Source organism: Triturus cristatus, chromosome 10, assembly GCF_964204655.1.
Source record: "Triturus cristatus chromosome 10, aTriCri1.1, whole genome shotgun sequence".
NCBI classification, from domain to species: Eukaryota; Metazoa; Chordata; class Amphibia; order Caudata; family Salamandridae; genus Triturus; species Triturus cristatus.
In genome coordinates, this window is record NC_140593.1 from 940,002,788 (window position 1) to 940,021,609 (window position 18,822).

Genomic DNA, 18,822 nt, shown 5'->3' on the forward strand with positions numbered 1-18,822 from the left:
CTACCAGCACTTCCCTGCAAAGATGTCGTCAATCGAAACAAGAAGTAAAAGTGCTGCGGCTGTTGCACCTACATCTAAGGGTACACTGGATAAATACTTTGTGAAAGCCGGGTCACTGCTAATTGAGGACATCACGCTCCTGGAAAGACGAATATCCCAAGAGCTGGACTGGGTGCGGAGATCGTCTATGGGCCCCTTGGCCCAGGCTAAATCTCCCGTGGTAAGCTCGGAACTTATTCTGTTGGACACAGGGGTGGATGGTATGAACAATCTTTCTGGGTCCCTGGATATTTTAAATTGTACTTCTCAGTCAAGCAGAAAGGACCCTAGTGATTGTGCTGATTTCAGCATGCTAACTCTCCCGCCTGCTCAACCCCACCCCATATCTATTAATTTAAATCCCACGCCAGACACTGATAATACCAACTCCAGAGTCGCTAATGCGAATAAGCGAAAGGGGTTTAGGGAAGGAGCCATCCCCAAAAAGAGCGGAGGTCCCAAGACCAAGGGTGTGCGCAAACCAACTACTACAAAATCTTGCACAAACCCGATAACAAGAAGCTCTGGTCTGAATGCTAGGGAAAAATTCCCAATGGATAGAGCTGGGGCCATCTGCTCCAATCCACCAAGGGAGACAAGCAACCAACCCGAGTTAAATTTAATTGAGCCAATTGAGGAGGATATCACCCTTGCTGATATAGGTACCCTTATAAGAAACCTCCTTAGTCCACTGGAGGAAAGGCTAATAAAAATGGAAGCTAGGTTAGTGGTCATTGAAAAATCTACAGTCCAACTAGCTGACAATTTGAAAATAGCCAGTAAGGGTGGAACAAAGGATACCGATAGGGTTACAAATTAGGTCCCTCCCAGCCTATCAATCGGGCTAAAAGTGCCACACACACAACACAGCAGGCATTATCCACCTTGCCCACAAATACCAATGCTAAATCGAGGGCAGATGCCCAAAAAAATCACGCGGACCAGCTCAATCATTTATCACCCCCTTCAATTAGGGCAGACCAAATTGGGCAAAGTAACGTCGTCCCTATTGACTCGCTGATTAATATGGAGCCAATGGCAGAGGGAGCGAGTATGAGGCCAAATCCCGGACCAATAAACCTCCTTCCAGAAGCAGCCCCATATACTGTTGTTCTGGTAGGGGTGCCGGAACTGAATGCTTCCTCCAAAGAATCTACTGCGTCCCTTAAAAACAAGGTGATTAATTGGCTATGCACCTATAGACCACTTCCCGAAGGTATATCAAGCCCCGTTCTTATGGTACGAAGGGTTCCATGGCTGGGCAGTCTAACAAAATCTATTAACGGCGACTGCGTTATAGTTAACTTTAAAGATCAAAGGACAGTCCGTTATATTTGTGGATGGGCTGCCAATGAAGAGGGGACCACCATTCAATCCCTACCCCTCTCTTTTTTCTACCCCCCCCTAACACACGACAGGGAAGGTGAGACTTGGGGGACTCAGTCACAAAGATCGGTTGGGTGGGGAGTCCAAGATAAAAGGGGAGTTTTCCATCACCCTAGTAGACAACTTCAAGGGTATCCCAAAACCAACACAGTGTACTCACACCCAGAGAGATTGGGCGGGGGTCCACCTAGAGGTTGGAGAGTATCACCCAACCTCCGAAGAGAGGAGCTAGCCCATCATACCTCCAACATGGCTGAAGAGGGTTGGGAAATCTACCACGGGAAAGGAGGCAACAGGGGTGTAGGCGAGTACAATCATCCTTCTTGGAGACCCCACCAGCAATTCTATCTTCCAACCTGGAATAGCTACAGCATTCTAGACATGGTTGATTGACTGCCCACAGACTCCAGTGGGAAGTCTAATTCTGTAGCACAGGAGACTGAGGATGAAACAAATCAAGAAACAGAATACCCCATTGATCTGGAACACTATGTCTCCACGAGCAATTCCATCAGTAATATATCTCAGAATGCAAAGGAGGAAACAAGTATCCCCCTGTCACACATAGAGATTATGACTAATGATAAAGGGAACATTTGCACCCTTAACACCACCTGGAGTGATAGGCCACTGCCACTAAAAATATTATCGTGGAATGTGGCGGGTTTGGGAAATAAGTCCGACTGTAATGAATGGACTGAATACATTGATTCCAAAGACCTTTGTATGTTCCAGGAAACCTGGGAGAGAGAGGAGCATGCGAGACAGGGTTTCGCAGTATTCTCTATTCCCGCTAAATGGGGGGAAGGGGGCGCCCATCAGGTGGTCTTGAAACATGGGTCGCTGCCCATTTGGGATGCAAAGCTACGCGCTTTCCAGTGGACTCAGAAGATATACTAGTGGTTTTATTGGAATGGTCCCACTGCTGTAGACTAGCGGTGGTGAACGTCTATTCGAGACGGGTTCCCACCTCGCAGGAATCCCCTACCATTGATAAACTTACAGATCTTTTAGCTGAACTGCCCAGGGGGTACCCATTTGTAGTGGGTGGGGATCTGAATTCACATTATGAACCCCTACCAGGTCTTTTAGATGGGGCAAGTCTAGAGGAAGAGGCAAGATGGCAAGTACCACCGATAGAATCCATTTCGCCAAAAGCCTGGAGCCCGCTGGCAGTACAGATTACTGCCCTAACCTTGAGACATGGAATTAGGGTTTGTAATGGGCGAGCCAAGTCTGATATCCCGAGTAAACCTACATTTAATCGGAAAGGTAGGGAATCAAGACTTGATTACATCTTAGTGCAACTATCTTCATGGTCGCATGTTATTGATTTCAAGGTCACCGACAGAGAAGACAGCGACCATAACGCCCTAGAATTGGACTTTCTCCTCCCCAGTCGGGGCTGTGGGGAAGTCGAACCTTATAAGACACACCCTGACCTGGTTTTAGAAAACAATAGGAGAAGAATTAAGTGGGAAAATATAGTAACAGGCGCAGATAAACTCCCCCGGCTCTATAATAGCTTTATTCCCATTTTGGAAAAAATGGCGCTTTTGAGTATTGAACCTAGTACAGGGGCCAATAATAAACAAACTTGGCTGCTCCATGAAGAACTTGTAAAGACCCTATCTTTGGATCTATTTAATTATGGTCCAAGGAGGGGAAGAGGAAGGAACCAGTGCACCTGGTACAATGCGGCGTGCCGCAGGGCAAGGAGAGATCTCTTGTCGAGCATCAAGAACCGCAATAGTAGGTCGGAGATCCAAACCAAGAGACGTGAATACAAGAAACTAATTACCAACGCTAAGATTGACTGGGATCAGAACAAATGGGAACAACTTGCGAGTGCTCTAGCCTCCATGGACTCGTGGAAGTTCTGGGGAATTGTCAACTCAGGCTCCGAGGAACTTGTTTCGGCAATAGAGCCAAATATTTCTTCTAAGACCTGGCAGGAGCACTTCCAGTCTCTGTATTCAGAGGTGCCAGGCCACGGCAGTTGCATTACTATCCCGTCGGTCCATATTTGCAAGGAAGGGGATCCATTCACCATAAGGGAAGTCCGGCTTGCTATAACAGGCTTGTCAGCGGGAAAGGCACCCGGTTTGGATGGTCTCCCAGGTGATCTCTTCAAACAGGAGCCAGATATATGGGCCCCCTATTTTTTGGCGCTATTTAATGCGATTCTCAAGGGCATGGATGTGCCTCGTACTTGGCTGGGCGCAGAGGTGGTTCCAATCTTTAAGAAAGGCTCACCTCTGCTCCCATCCAACTACAGACCCATCAGCTTGATAGATGTGTCGCAAAAACTCTTCGGGAGGCTTATTCTAGACCGTCTCCAGAATTGGATAGAGGAGACCGCTACTATGAGCCCTTACCAGGCTGGGTTTAGTAAGGGGGTATCCACTACCGATCAAATTTTTCGCCTTAGTCTTATTTATTGGAGGACGGCGCTTTTGGAAGGGGGCAGCCTGTACACGGTATTCGTGGATTTACGGGCTGCCTTCGACCTGGTGCCTAGATCTAAACTTTGGAAGGTCCTGGGCGATATGGGAGTCCCGCCAGACATCCTGGCTATACTGATTAAATTACACCAGGACAATTTTGCGCAGGTCAGGTGTGGGCGGATGGGGGCCCTAACAGAAAGATTCCCCGTTGACAGGGGGGTGAGGCAGGGATGTGTACTAGCACCTACCCTGTTCTGCCTCTTTGTCAACGGGGTAATCGCCCATTTGTCCGGGCTAAAAGACATTGACGCTCCCAAATTGAACGGCAGCAGGGTGCCTGCTGTAATGTTTGCAGACGACACCCTGCTGCTCTCAAAATCCCCCATGGGAATTCAAAGGATAGTGGATGGGTTCCTGAAATTTTGTACTGAGAGGGGCTTAGAAATCAACGCCTCCAAGACAAAGTTCATGATTTTGAACCCAACACCTTCAACACATCCAAACCCACTCCTGGGCAAGGTGCGATTGGAGAGGGTTTCTACATTTGAATATTTGGGGGTTACCCTGAATGAGAAAATGACATGGGGGACTCATTTGACTAGGGCAAATTTGAAATTATCACAGAAGACGGGGGGAATTCTAAGAATGGCGAGTAAATCTATATATCGCCCACTGGGCCCTATGATACAGATCTATAAATCTCAAGCCCGGGGCTCAGTTGTATATGGGGCGGAGCTTTGGGGCCATGTATCTGCAGATAATTTAACAACAACTGAGAACAGGTTTCTCAGGCAACTAGTGGCCCTTCCTTCGAGCACCCCACTGCTTCCCCTGAGATTGGATTTAGGTCTAAGGCCAATTGCCGAGGAGTTAGGGCTGAAGCCCCTGGCCTTTTGGTGAAGAATATGGAGTAGCCAGGATCTTGAAGATTATAGAAGAGAGCTCCAAGAGTTTATGGCTTTACCAAATATTTCTAATATTCCTTGGTTAAAATATATAAGGAGCATATGTGAAAGCCTAGGTCTCTCCGAACTATGGACCGACCCTGCTAACTCATGCAAGAGGACCTCGCGAAAGGCACTCTCACAATTCTATTACCAGTCGAAGCTGACAAATGGTATAGTTAATACACGGATGGGATCATTGACCCACATATTTATACAACTGAAAGATTCCTACCAAACGGAAAGTGTATTGGATGGAATGGGTCCTGTGCTGGCAAGAAAATTATACCTACAATGGAGATACGGATCTCTCCCTTTGAGGGCCTTCACGAGCTCTTGGTCCAGGTCCTGGGGGGTAGAGCAGTGTCCTGCCTGCACACACCCTTGTGAGAATGACCTACATGTGGTTCTCTTTTGCAAAGCTTACCAAAGAGCGAGGAGATACTGGCTTTTACCTATTCTTAGAAACATGGGCTTTAGGAAATATTTGCCGGCGTTTAGAATCCTCAAAACTGATCTGTCACCCCCGATCGTTTTTGCACTATCAAAGTATCTAATGGCCATGTGGTATGTTCGATCTCGCATTCTGAAAGCGGGGGCCTCTGTTTAAAGTATCAAGACATTGGTGTATTTTTTATGATTCTTTTAATGTTTTTTTTTAAATGTTTTGAATCATGAAATTTTTGAAGGTTATTGAGTGATTGAATTTGCTTAAAACATTGTTAACTTTCAGAGTTTTCTTTTTAACAAATACAAATGTAATGTACTTTTATCTTTGATGGTCTAAATGACCGAGAATAAAGATTTTTGAATTTGAATTTGAATATGTTGTTTTCTTACACATCTATCTGAATTGGTGAGCCCCTTGTGCATTCTGTTAAGGATTTAGATTCTCCAGTTGTTTCACTTTCTTTTGTCACTATGGACCAACATTGATGACAGGGGTTCCCTTTTTCGATGTTTGGTCAAATTGGGGGTTCGTTTAGCATTTTCCTTACTAGGACACATCTTGACAGTTCCTGCCAAGGCGTTTGATCCTATCAGATATCAAAGATCTTTATGGAGTTTGTTTGCCCTTGTTCAGTGTTTTCTTTTCAGGTGTGGGGGATTAGCCATTGAAGCGTTAGAGGCTTTCCTTTTTCTATGGGCATTGTTAGTTTTTATCGATGCTCCCTATATGCTCTGTTTTTGGGCACCATCCGTTTTCTAGTTCTGGACACATAAAGTGCTTTGCTATGGCTGTCGAAGGGTTGTTTAATCAAAGTTCCCATGTTTTTCCTATCCACTGGGTTTCCTGCCGAAAAGTGCAGGGAGGGGTCTTCTGCTACCACATCCTATTTCCTTGTACAATTCTGGAATCCTGCTCCTAGAGTCCTATTTTTAGATGAACAAGGGGCATTTTTTTTGTGACTTCCTTTACCGTGGTCTTATGGTCATGTCAGATTTCTGCCTGGATACATTCTCAATTCATTAGCAAAGGGACAGGGAAGACAGACTGGGAGGCAACACCCTGAATACTAAATGGCAAAATATAGTTTGCTGTGTGCAAGTCTTCATCACAGTCCTCTAACATCTCCCCTCCTTAACCAGCTCTGACAGCTGAGGGGCTTTAGTAGGTATTTGGAAGGCGGGAGTGGCAGAGTTATCTTTCTTAGGGGCATATTATCAAGCACGGCGTTAAAATTATCGCCGCTTTAGTGGCAGAAAACAGCCGCTAAAGCGGCAATAATGGGCTTGATAATATGCCCTTGAGAATTCCAATAGAAGCCCATGTTGACACCAGTACATGGGCTTCAATTGGAATTCTCAAGGGCATATTATCAAGCCCATTATCGCCGCTTTAGCGGCAGTTTTCTGCGGCTAAAGCGGCGATAATTTTAACACCGTTTCTTGATAATATGCCACTTAGATTTTATTAGAAGCAGGAAGGGGATGATCCACACAAAGATATGGTAAGGGGAGATAAAGTAGTTTTATTTTTAGGTTAGGCTAACACAATTCTGATTTACAGAGTAGGCAAACCTAACTTTGAGGCTCATTATGATAGTGGTCGGTCAGGACCACCGAACACCATTGCAGCAGTCAGGAGACCGCCCAACAAGCAGTCAGTGGTCCGACTGCTACAAATTGAATTTATGGCACGTTTTAAAATTGTTTTACCTGTTACCGGAGCTGTGTTATAGCTCGGGGGGGGGGGAGTATTTTTACCTGCACTCGCACTTTGGCAGCATATTGGGTCGGCGCCCTAGTCGCTGGACCATGCTTGGGCTATTTAAGAGCCCAATGACGAGACCGCGCAGCGGACACACCGCTGGCACGCCGAGGGCAAGCCAAAGGCAAGCCTGTCTGCGCCCGTCCGCGTCCGGACAGGGCCAGGCACCCTGCTCCTCCCAATCCAGATAGGTACGTTTATAGTGCAGAGCAATTAAAACAATTAAATTCAGTCCATAGGCCGAACTGCAAACACTTTACTAACCCTAGTAGCCTAGTCTCTAGTTGTGAGCACTGCGCATTTAAGCTCTGGTCGCACTCGCTTACCTCTCCCTCTGAAGAAAGCAAGAAAAGGGATTACAGGGAGGCTATTAAAGTTTATAAGATAGTAATTAAAAAAGCTCAAACCTGCTATTACAAGGAAAAAATCTCCCTGGCAGCCAACTCCCCTCGTGAACCATTTCGCATCGCGAAGAAACTCTTGAAAGCCCCCACTCCCCCTGATACTCTCGAAGCAACAGATCGCCGCTGCAATGAACTCGCCGAATATTTCTATAACAAGATTCAAACAATATGCTGTTCTTTCACCTCAACGGACTATCACACTAGTCCCCACCAAGAGGATGTTAGCTCTTGGAGCAGGGAACAACCGCTGGAAGCTTTCCCCTTCATGAATGATGATACTCTCCAGATAACCTCTGCACTTGTAAAAAGTGGGTTGCCCAATGACACCGCCTCACCCAAGATCTTGAAATTAGTGGCTCAATCAGTTAGTCCTATTATGTTGGACCTGATTAATTCCTTACTATCTGCCGGTGTGGGCTCTCTGTTATGGAAAAAAGCTATGGTGAAACCCCTATTGAAAAGACCTAGCCTCGACCCTGATTGCCTAGGTAACTACCGGCCCAATTTGCTCCTTCCAGGGATCAGCAAAATCGCAGAGAAGCATATCAACTTGGTGCTATCTAGACACCTAGAGGCTGCTAACCTTCTACATTCCTCTCAAACGGGCTTTCGCTCCACGTCAAGGAACAGAAACGCCCTACTGGCAGTCGTCGAAGACTCCAGGAAAATCCTCGATGCAGGAGGCTCTTTGGCTGTGATTCTTTTAGACTGTAGTGCAGCATTTGATACGGTTAGCCACCGTATCTTGGTCGAACGACTCACAAGCCTGAGGGTATCGGGAGTCGCTCTGACCTGGATGCAATCGTTCCTGGAGAACAGATCCTTCCAAGTCTTTGAGGGTGAGGCCATCTCAGACCATCTGCCCCTACATTGGGGGTCCCCCAGGGGTCGTCACTGAGCCCTACTCTTTTTAATGCTCATATGACCCCTCTTGCAAATATCGTTCTTCCTTTTGGGGTGCATATCATCACATATGCAGATGACACCCAATTGGTTTTCGCTCGGAACCATGCTGATAGACCCTCTATCCACCTCCGTCCTTGCCTCGAAGAGGTAACAAGATGGATGAAACAATCTCACCTCAAATTGAACGGTGATAAGACCGAGCTCATGCTCCTCGGCAATCCCTCTCTCTTTGAGGCAGACACCATGTGGCCAGTGTGTATGGGCCCTGCACCCACCCCTAAGCCAGATATAAAGAGCTTATATTTCTGGCTTGATTCAGACCTCAGTTTTAAAGCCAAAGCCAGGAAGGTTGTGGCTTCTTGCTTTGGTATTCTAAGAATGCTTCGCAAAGTGTTCCCTCTGCTACCGTTTCAAGCAAGAAAGCTAATGGTCCAGGCGCTTATTTTATCACACCTGGACAACGGAACCGCTTTTTATCTGGGTTCCCCATGTTCAGTCCTGGCAAAGTTTCAAACTGTGCAGAATTGCGCCGCAAGGATTCTCTTGGGATCCCGAGTCGGCAATCGATTAAACCGGCCTTGAAGTCTCTCCATTGGCTCCCGGTCCAGGAAAGAGTCTTTTTTAAGGCCTTGTGTATTACACACAAGTTGATGATAGGGAAAGGCCCAGCCATCATATCCTCCCTGATCCAGCCCTAGCGAGCTAACAGACGGCTGCGCTCAGATGAGCTCCACCTGGCTTTGGTTCCCAGGATTAAAAGGGTGAGAAGTGGTGGTCGGCTCTTCTCGTATAACACCGCCAAACTCTGGAATTCCCTCCCTTTTCAGGTGCGAAAGGAACCCAATCACCTAGTCTTCCATAAAGCTTTGAAAACATGGCTGTTCCCCAAATAACCCCGAAGTGGTTCCAGCTGCCCTGCTCAGCGCTGGGATGCCTCCGGGTAGCCATGCGCTTTACAAGTGTTGTTTCATTCATTCATTCATGTTCTGTATTTGTACACTAAGAAATGTATTGGAATTAATAATAACCTTAAAAATAAATATAAATTATAAACAGATATAGGGCTGCATATGGAATACTGAATTAAGAATATTAACAAGAAATGCATATTTATATCCATTCAATTAGAAATAATATTCATTCAAAGTTTTCCATATAACAGGGCCCAGATTAAAGGATTTTTTTTTCTGTTTTGTTCAAAGAAAAATCAATTCCTTTCCTTATATACAGAATCTAATCCCACCAGACTTTTACAGATTAAAGGTTAGCATATTTCCAATTCATAGTGATAGATTTGGTAACACATGAAAGTAGCAGATCAAACAAATGTATATCCATATCTGATAGTGGTTTAGGAAAGTAAAAAGATTTGTTTATCATAATGTTAAATGTTAGGGGTATATCAAATTTAACTATATCAGAAATTTTGCCTCAAACATTAGACCAAAAATGAAAAATTAGTGGACAATCAAAAAACATATGTTTCAGATTACCAGATTTTGAATTGCAATCCCAACAAACTGGTTTACCTGAAAGGTGTGCGTCGGATAATTTGACAGGAGGCGAATAGCAACTGTTTAAAAGAAATCAATTGGATTGGCAAACAGAAAAAGATAACCAACTGGAAATATTGCCGAGCCAAATTTTCTTCATATTGATTGTAGAATAATTGGTATTAAGAATAGGATTCCAAAATTGACACAGCTGTGTGAGATTGGAAGGATTAGTAAGTATTAATTTTTCATATGTTTTAGAGGCAATATGCCAGGCGGCCCATGTAAATTGAAAAAAAGATCCAAATCTGAAAATGAAGGGTGAGAAATTGTTACAGTGAGGCATGACCTGCACTGAACGTTGTCAGGTCCGAATACGTACTACCCTCTCAGGACTACATTTCCCAGGATGCTAAGAATCACTTCCGGGGCATGGTGTCAACTTGATGACATGCTTCCAGCTAGAGAGGCGTAGCTTTATGGAATCCTTGGCTGTGGGCCGATGCCGGTTATTCCTTCATATTTGGAGAAGACGGAAGATCGTAGAGGAGAGATTCCTCGGGTTGGGTATAGGTGCTACGACACCACAGTTGTTTGTTGGTGTATCCATGTTATGTTTTGAGGTATATTACCCGCCGGAGTGTTTCTTCTTCATTTTTGTGGAACAAGGTCCCGTATGTGCAGTACTCCAGGTCGTGAGGTTAACAGCCCGAGTACCTGCACCTTGGTAATTATATTCACACAGCCATGATGGAAACAGTGTGTTGTGTACATAAATGCCGAAGCCATGTTCAGAAACGGTATTGAGAGATGGCTATAGAATAAGTAATTGCCGAAGTGGTGTTGAGAAACGGCATGATATTCTGCCTATTGGAATCCTATGAAGTTGCTGTGACTAAAACGACGATACTTTGATGAAATTTCTCTAATATCATTTAGTTCATCTTCATGCATATCTTTTCAACAATTGACTTCTTTTAATTGCTACATTGTAACTGCGGATGTAAGGTATAGAGGACAATATCTACATTGATTCCCATGTTTTCTTCCATGTCTTGTAGGCACAGGGGTCATAAGGAATTGGTGAGAATACCCCCTGTGAAGTATTTACAAGCACATGAACAAGTGGGTATTCCTGAAGGTTTTTTTAGAGATGGTTATCAGCAATAGATCAGCATAGAGAGGTCTTGACTCTCCTCTTGTTTCATTAGATTCACAGTAACTGCGCATTGTTTTTGGCACCAAGAAAAAGGGTCTACATCGTTTCTATGAAACCTAGGAAGACAAGGCTTAGTTATTTTACTTTACAGGTACATAATATTGGTATAGAACAGTTTTTATGATATGGTATACGCCTTATACAATGCTTTGTTCTAAATTGTATTTTACCTTCTCAGAGCTCCCTCCCTGCTGTCCCCATCCTTTCCTTCCCCGCTTGATTATATCAACCTTCTGTGCTATAAGAGCAAACAGAATTGAGACACTCAAGAGGTGGGTCCCATTTGTGCATCAAACCAACTCTGAGGTATCATCTGAACTGTTTGAAGCTATCAGAGCTGACAGGAATGCAGAAATTATTGGCATTAAGGATTGTGCTACATAAGATGATGAACTGATGGTATGCAGATATTATACTATTATATTTGGATTATAGAATGAAAAAGTATAAAAACATGTTGTTATGACAAATGTCAGACAAAAAAAATATCTCATCATCAATCTATGTAGACCAAGAAGAGATAGTAGTATGTAGTCTGATCAAATAATTATACCAGAGTGATGCTTTTTTTAGAGTAGATAATTTTATTAAGAAATAACGCGTCAACCTTAGTAAGATCGTATTTTGTTACAATTAGGAATTACCAATTCAACCCTAATTTACGGAGGTCCATGGCATGGATTGCAGGTAAAGGAAAAGGAGCAGCAATATTCCTCTCAATTAGGATCCAATTTGTCATGTTACCAACGTCTGAGCTTGTGAACCAATGAACACTTTGTGCAGCTAAAAAAGAGAAATGATAGTTTTTAAAAATCAGGAAGACCAAAACCACCTTCTAGTTTTGAAAGTTGTAATGTTTTATATTTAGTTCTTGCAGTTTTATTATTCCAGATGAGTTTAAGGAGAATTGTATTGAGGGTCTTATAAAAACTACCAGAAAATGACAGAGGCAGCATTGATTGCATGTATATTATTTTAGATTTAATTACCATTTTAATTGCTTCTAATTTTACCCCACCAGGATAAGTTCAAGGAAGACTATTTGACTAATTTCTCTGTAATGTGAGAGCTTACTTTTTTCACAATTTACATCAACAGTGTTCTTAATTGACTTTTTAAAATAAATTGCTAAGTACTTTAGAGTAGATGAATTTCAAATAATATTGGTATTACTAAGCATATCTGGCGTACAATAGAAATGAAGTGGAAAAAAATCTGTTATATTAATATTTGGTGAACATCCTAAGAGTGAAGCATAACTTTGTATCATGTTTAGTAAACTGGGTATAGTGTTTATGGGAGCACTTACACAGTGTAAAACATCTTCAGCGTAAGCAAAGATTTTAAAAACAACATTAACTTGTATTGCTATTGCATGATAAATTACATAGAAGACACAATAAAGGTTCAATGGGTAGTAGAAATAATAGGGGTGAAAGACGGCAGCCTTGTCTCGTACCTCTATATATAGCAAATGACTCAAAGTGGTACCATAAACATATATAGTAGACTGAGGTGAATAATACACAGCTTAAACCATTGAAAGAAATGTTGCTCCAAAACCAAATGTCTCCAAAGTTTTAAACAAAAATTTCCAATTAACTGTATTAAATGCTGTTTCAGCATCTAGAGCTAAATGACCAATAGGGTGCTTTATTTTATATACTGAAGTAATAGTATGACAGACAAGTCTTGTATTATATGCTGATAAACATCCCTTCATAAAACCAGTTTGGTCTGGGCGAATATGTTGATTTAGCACCTGGGATAGTCCAATTGCAGTGATTTAAGCATACATTTTACAGTCTTGATCAATAAACGAGATAAGACGAAAGATTCAGATTAGAGTATGATCCTTGTCTGGTGTGGGGAGCACAATAATTGTGCCATCTCTCAGTGTACCTCAACAGAAGCATTGAGAGCAAAATCTTGACCAAGCCTATTTGAGGAGAAAAAGTTCTGTAGAATTCTGCTAGTATTCCATCAGGACCCGGCACACTTTTGGACTTTGAGGACTTAATGGCAGAGTAAACGCCTTCAGTAGTTAAGGGGGAATCAATAATATGTATTTCTGTAAGGGGTAGGATTGGTAAATTCCAATGAGAAAGAAATTGGGTAATAGTATTGTCAGGAGCATCGTGGGGTTTACTGTATAGGGATGAATAACATTCTTTTAATTTGTGAGCTATTTCTGTGTGGGACAAAAGTAGCGAGCCACTTGAGGAATGAATGGCAGGAATCTGTATCGTATCTCTTTTGATACGTAGGTAGTTAGCAATAATGTGACATGCTTTATTATCATTAAACAGGTAATGAACTTTCTGCTTACAAATATAAAGATTCACTCCTTTACTAAGCAGTGTATTGTTTTTATATCAAAGGGTTTGCAGTTTTAGCTTACATTGTATATCATTAGCAGATTTAAACTGTTGTGCTGCTATAGTAATTTGTTTCTCTAGTAATGATAATTCGGATGTAAATCATTTGTTCTCATGTGCCATTATGGAGATGGAAACTCTTCGTATGTAAGCTTTAAAAGCTTTCCAATGATTAATCTTAAATGCATCTTCAACTATGTCATTTTGATAATAATGTGTGATAGCAGCTGCCAACTAGAGTTGATTTTGGTCAGAAAGTAAAGTGTCAGAATTCATTCTCCACCTATATGTATTTGGAGGAACGTTAACTAAGGTTAACAAAAAAGAGATGAAAGTCTAATCTGATAGATTGATGGGTTCTATTTTAGAATTGGAAATCATATGAGTTAAATGTCTAGAGGATAATAAATAGTCAGTACGTGAATATGTTGAATGAGCACTGGAAAAGATGGTAAAGTCTTTGTCAGTTGGGTGTGTGAATCGCCAATGATCTGACAATTTGGTAGTTGAAAGAAAGGTTTTAAACAATGCACATGTTTTAATAGGATGAAAGTTAGCTGTGGAAATTCTAAGAATGGGTTAGAAACTATATTAAAGTCACCTCCTATTATAATAAAGTACAGGTCCTATAGCTAGGATTTCAGATGTAATTGTGTATCAAAAATGGATCATCTTGAGTGGGAGCATAAATATTGACTGAATCGAGAGAAGAGTTATCAATTTGAATATGAACATCAATGTAACAGCCATCTAATTCAGCTTTACTTTTTAAAATGGTAAATTGTAAGTTGCAAGAGAAAAGGATAGCGACACAGCATTTGCAACTAGAAGCTGGTAAGGACACTATGACTCCCATCCACGATTTAGTCATAGAAGCTTGGATATTATCATCAATATGGGGTTCTTGTATTAAAGATATGTCAGCTTTACATTTTTATATATAATCTAGAACTTTTCATTATTTTGCTGGATGTTGTGGGCTGTTAAGATTCAGTGACACGATTTCTAACTCACAACTACAGGCCATAACAAATAAAGAGGACAGAAAAATAAAAATAAAAGTGGGATATACATAGGAAATAGAAAAAGTAGAAATGAGTGGAACAAGTAGCCCATGAACAAGGACAGATAAAATAACAACCATTGAGAACACATAAATTCAAAGCACATAAAATTAATTATTGAAACTACGAAGGTAAGATCCAGGAATCCAATGAAGAGCATGTAGCGTGCTAATGGAAAATAAAATAATATGAGTTATGCAGTAACAAATATCAAGTAGCATTAGTAGAAGACTGAGATTCCATTGCCACTGGAGCGTGAAGATCAAGATATTCAATTGGGTCACATGGAGAGGTGAAGGACTTGGAGATGCCATTTTTCAATATTCGCATCACTGCAGTGTCAAACAAACCATCTTTACATCCAGCTTCTCTCAAATCTAGGGCGTAGTTCAGAGAATTGCTTGCACATGACTTCATTCTCTTTTGCAGTCTTGTGGATATAAACTTTATGTCTTTCAACCATTAGCGTTGGAATTTCTCTGACACCCTTTCAAATGAGACCGAGGTGATGATGTTGCAGTACTTTAAAAAACATTTGTCTTGGCCTGGATTGAGTCGGTTCATGATAGGAGGGAAATCGATGAGCCTTCTTGATTTCAAACTTTTCAGAGAATTCTATTTTCAGAAGTAAAGGCATGAGGGGGCGTGGCTTGAATGCCGAAGAAAATGGCTGCTACCTGCCGGAGCTCCGTGACGGAGTAGCGTGTTCGACCTCCCCCAGGGCTTTCTTTCTTCACGGCGGTCTTCTATACCTGCGGAATCATGCTCCACATGCTTGCCGGCATTAACTGAGATGTTAGTGGCTTTAATTGATAGCGGAGTTGGCTGTGTTTTTTGATTCCTGTGTCTACAACGGCTCTGTGAATGCCGCGTCCGCCATTTTGGATGTTCCGGTTTCCCGCGCTACGTCGCTGAAGATTTTCCTCACATTCACTTTCTCATGTGACTGACGGTGAGCTTTTTGTCGCCTCAAGTGTTTTGCAGTTTGACTTTTTATTTCCTCCTGACGCCGTGATGTGCTATTTCTGACTTTGGCTATATTTATACAGTGGATTACTCGTTCCATCATCATTGACCGAATTTATAAACGCAGGATATTTTCTCCACATTTCCTGGTGTCCCGTTTCTGGAGGTGAATGGCAATGCCTCGCACTAGCCGTGGTGGTGCGCAGCAGCCCAAATCCTCGTCCATGGCAGACCCTAATCCTTACAGTGTGCTGCAGGAATTTGTGGAGGAGCCTGGTTCTGATTCTGTTAATCCTACGCTTTTGGCTTCTGTTCCTTCATGCTCCAGTAATAAGTCAATCTCTAAGATTCCCTTTGCTTCTTCTTCATCTTCTGGTAAAAGAACTAAAATTAACCCTCCTTCTCCTCCCAATACTTCACCTACAATTTCAATGGAACTTCTGTTGGAAGAAATCCGCTCTCTTAAGCCATATATGACAGAGACCAATTTTCGCCTCCAACACCTTGAAGATAATTGGTCAAATACTGAGAAGAGAGTCGATGATTTGGAAATTCATGTCGAATCTATTCAAGCGGTCACAGACCACATTCCTGATATGCGAAGGGAAATCATGCATCTGACACAGCAGGTGGAAAATTTGGAAAACAGGAATAGGCGTAACAACCTACGCATTTATGGCCTTGTGGAAGGACTTGAAGGTCCTGATCCCCTGCTATTTTTCCGCTCTTTTCTGCCAAAAATTCTTGGATTTCCTGCAACACCCCCTCTCAACATCCAACGGGCTCACCGCTTGGGTCACAGCCCGGGTTCTTCTGCTTCGTCCTCTCCTGCGAAACCTAGAGGTATTATCTTATATTTCTTGGAGTATACCGACCTACTCAGAGTCCTACAGGCTGCCAAGCAAAAAGGGAAGATTCTTTGGAACGGTTTTAATTTGTTCTTTGCCCAAGACTATTCTAAAGCCACGGCAGATCGTCGGAAGAAATTTTTGGACATGAGGCCTGCTCTCCGTAATTTAAATGCTCGATATGGTTTATTTCACCCATGTTTGTTTAAAGTCACATATCAGAACAAAACAACTAATTATGAGGATCCTGCGCTTCTTCAGCATTTTTTGAATACATGTAGAGATGAATCTATGGACGTGTCTCGATCGTAACTTCGATCAGCACATTGTCATTTGTTATGCTTCTCTGTTTTATGCTTCATGGTTGCATTGTCTTTTCTATGTTCCGCATATAACTTTGGTGGTTAACATCTTCTCTTCTTTGTTTCCTTTTTAGATACATTATTCAGTCCCTCTCTACTTCCTTATTCCTTGTCCCTGGAGGTCGTCGTCCTTCGTGCTTTCGTCAGTTTTTGGAGTTGTTCGTCTTGGTATGCTGCCTTTTCCTAAATGGCTTCACTCTCCCCATCCTCAATGTTTATCTGTGGTATGTCTTTTTGATATATTATATTGGGTTTCTCTATTATGTCTTTTTGTTTTCTGTTTCTCTACTCAAATATCGACATTATTTTGTATTGGTTATTCCAGTGTGGATTCTTTCTCACTTTTTTCTTTTTCCAGTTCCCTCTCTTCTCTCTTCTTTTCTTATTGTTGCATTACGCGTGATGTTGTTGTTGTTTCTCTGTTTTCTGTTATTTCTTTCTCTCCTCCTGCTTTGCTAGATTTCTTACTTCCGCGCTTTCAGTTTTGTTCCTATCATACTTCTTTATTGCATCTTATCATTTCTCTTCCTGTGCTAATATTGCTTTTCTCCAATTTTTATATGATGAGTTTATGGATACTCATTTGCCTGATTGTTTCTTATATAAATGATATTTTTTATTATGAGGTATATAGTTAGATGTTGCTAAATATATTTACCTGGAATGTTAAGGGTTTGGGTTCTCCCATTAAGCGGCAACGAGTTTTGTCCCATTTAGCAAATTTAAAGGGAGATATTGTGCTATTACAAGAAATTCATATACAAGAAGTTGAAGTTGTCAAATTACGCCGTAATTGGGTAGGACATGTATTTGCATCTCCTGGTTCAGGGAAGCGTAGTGGTGTTGCAATTCTCTGTCATAAACGGTTGAATGTTAAAGTTGTAAATCAAACCAATGATTCTGATGGTAGATGGGTCATCGTATCTTTGTTGGTTGATAAAGTCCCTTTAACTATTTTTAATTTATATGCTCCTACTGTACATGATAAACTATTTTGGCCCCAGATATTAGTCTCGTTGATGCAATCCTCTGATGATTATCTCATTTTAGGAGGGGATTGCAATATGGTTATGGATCTTATTTTAGACCGGAAATCCCATTCACGTTTTTCTCCCTCTTCCATGCACACTCAATTCACATCCACTATATCCCAACGCTCTCTTGTTGATTCTTGGAGACTCTGTCATCCTACACTTCAGGAGTACACATATTACTCACCAGTTCATTCTTCACAGTCCCGAATTGACTATATTTTTGTTTCTAAAGCTCTGATCCAACACATTACCCATTCTGAAATAGGCTCCATTTTAATTTCTGACCATGCCCCAGTTTCCTTGCACCTTGATTTACTTCCCCCCATAAAAGGTACTAGGAGATGGAGATTCAATAATTCTCTCCTATTAGACCCCAAATTTACTCCAGCTTTCCTTGAGTTTTCATCCCTATTTTTTACTGAAAATGAGTCTCCTCTAATATCCCCTCAGGTATTATGGGACACTTTCAAAGCTGCTTCTAGAGATTTCATTATCTCGTTTGTTTCCCATAAGAGGCGAGCTGCATTCCATTCCTTGCAGTCAATTAATATACAAATTAAGCAATTGGAACATCGTTATTATTTAACTAGCTCTCAATCTGACTTGGATAAACTTCTCAAGGCCAAACTCTCCTTTAATAAACTCTCCACGGACTCTGCTAATCTAATTTTGCTTAAATCCAGTGCCAAATATTATTGTGCGCAAAATAAGGCAGGCAATCTTCTTGCCAAGTATCTCAAAGTTAAACAAGAACGCACAAAAATTGAATCTATTGTTTCCTCGTCGGGCCCCACTCTTCATAAAGATGAAGATATTCTAACAGAGTTCACTAATTTTTATCAAAATCTCTATACTCCGGAATCTCCTCCTCTTTTAACAGATATTGACCATTATTTATCTTCCATTCCTTCTCCTTCCTTTCCAGACACAGACTTTGCCCCATTGGAGGCAGATATAGGTCCTAAAGATATCCTAGAGTCCATTTGGATAATTAAAAAAGGTAAAGCTCCTGGGCCAGATGGCTTTACGATAGAATTCTATCTACATTTTGCGAATTTGCTTGTTCCCAAACTTCATCAACTATATTTGTTTTTTATATCTTCCAAAAAATCTGAGGGAT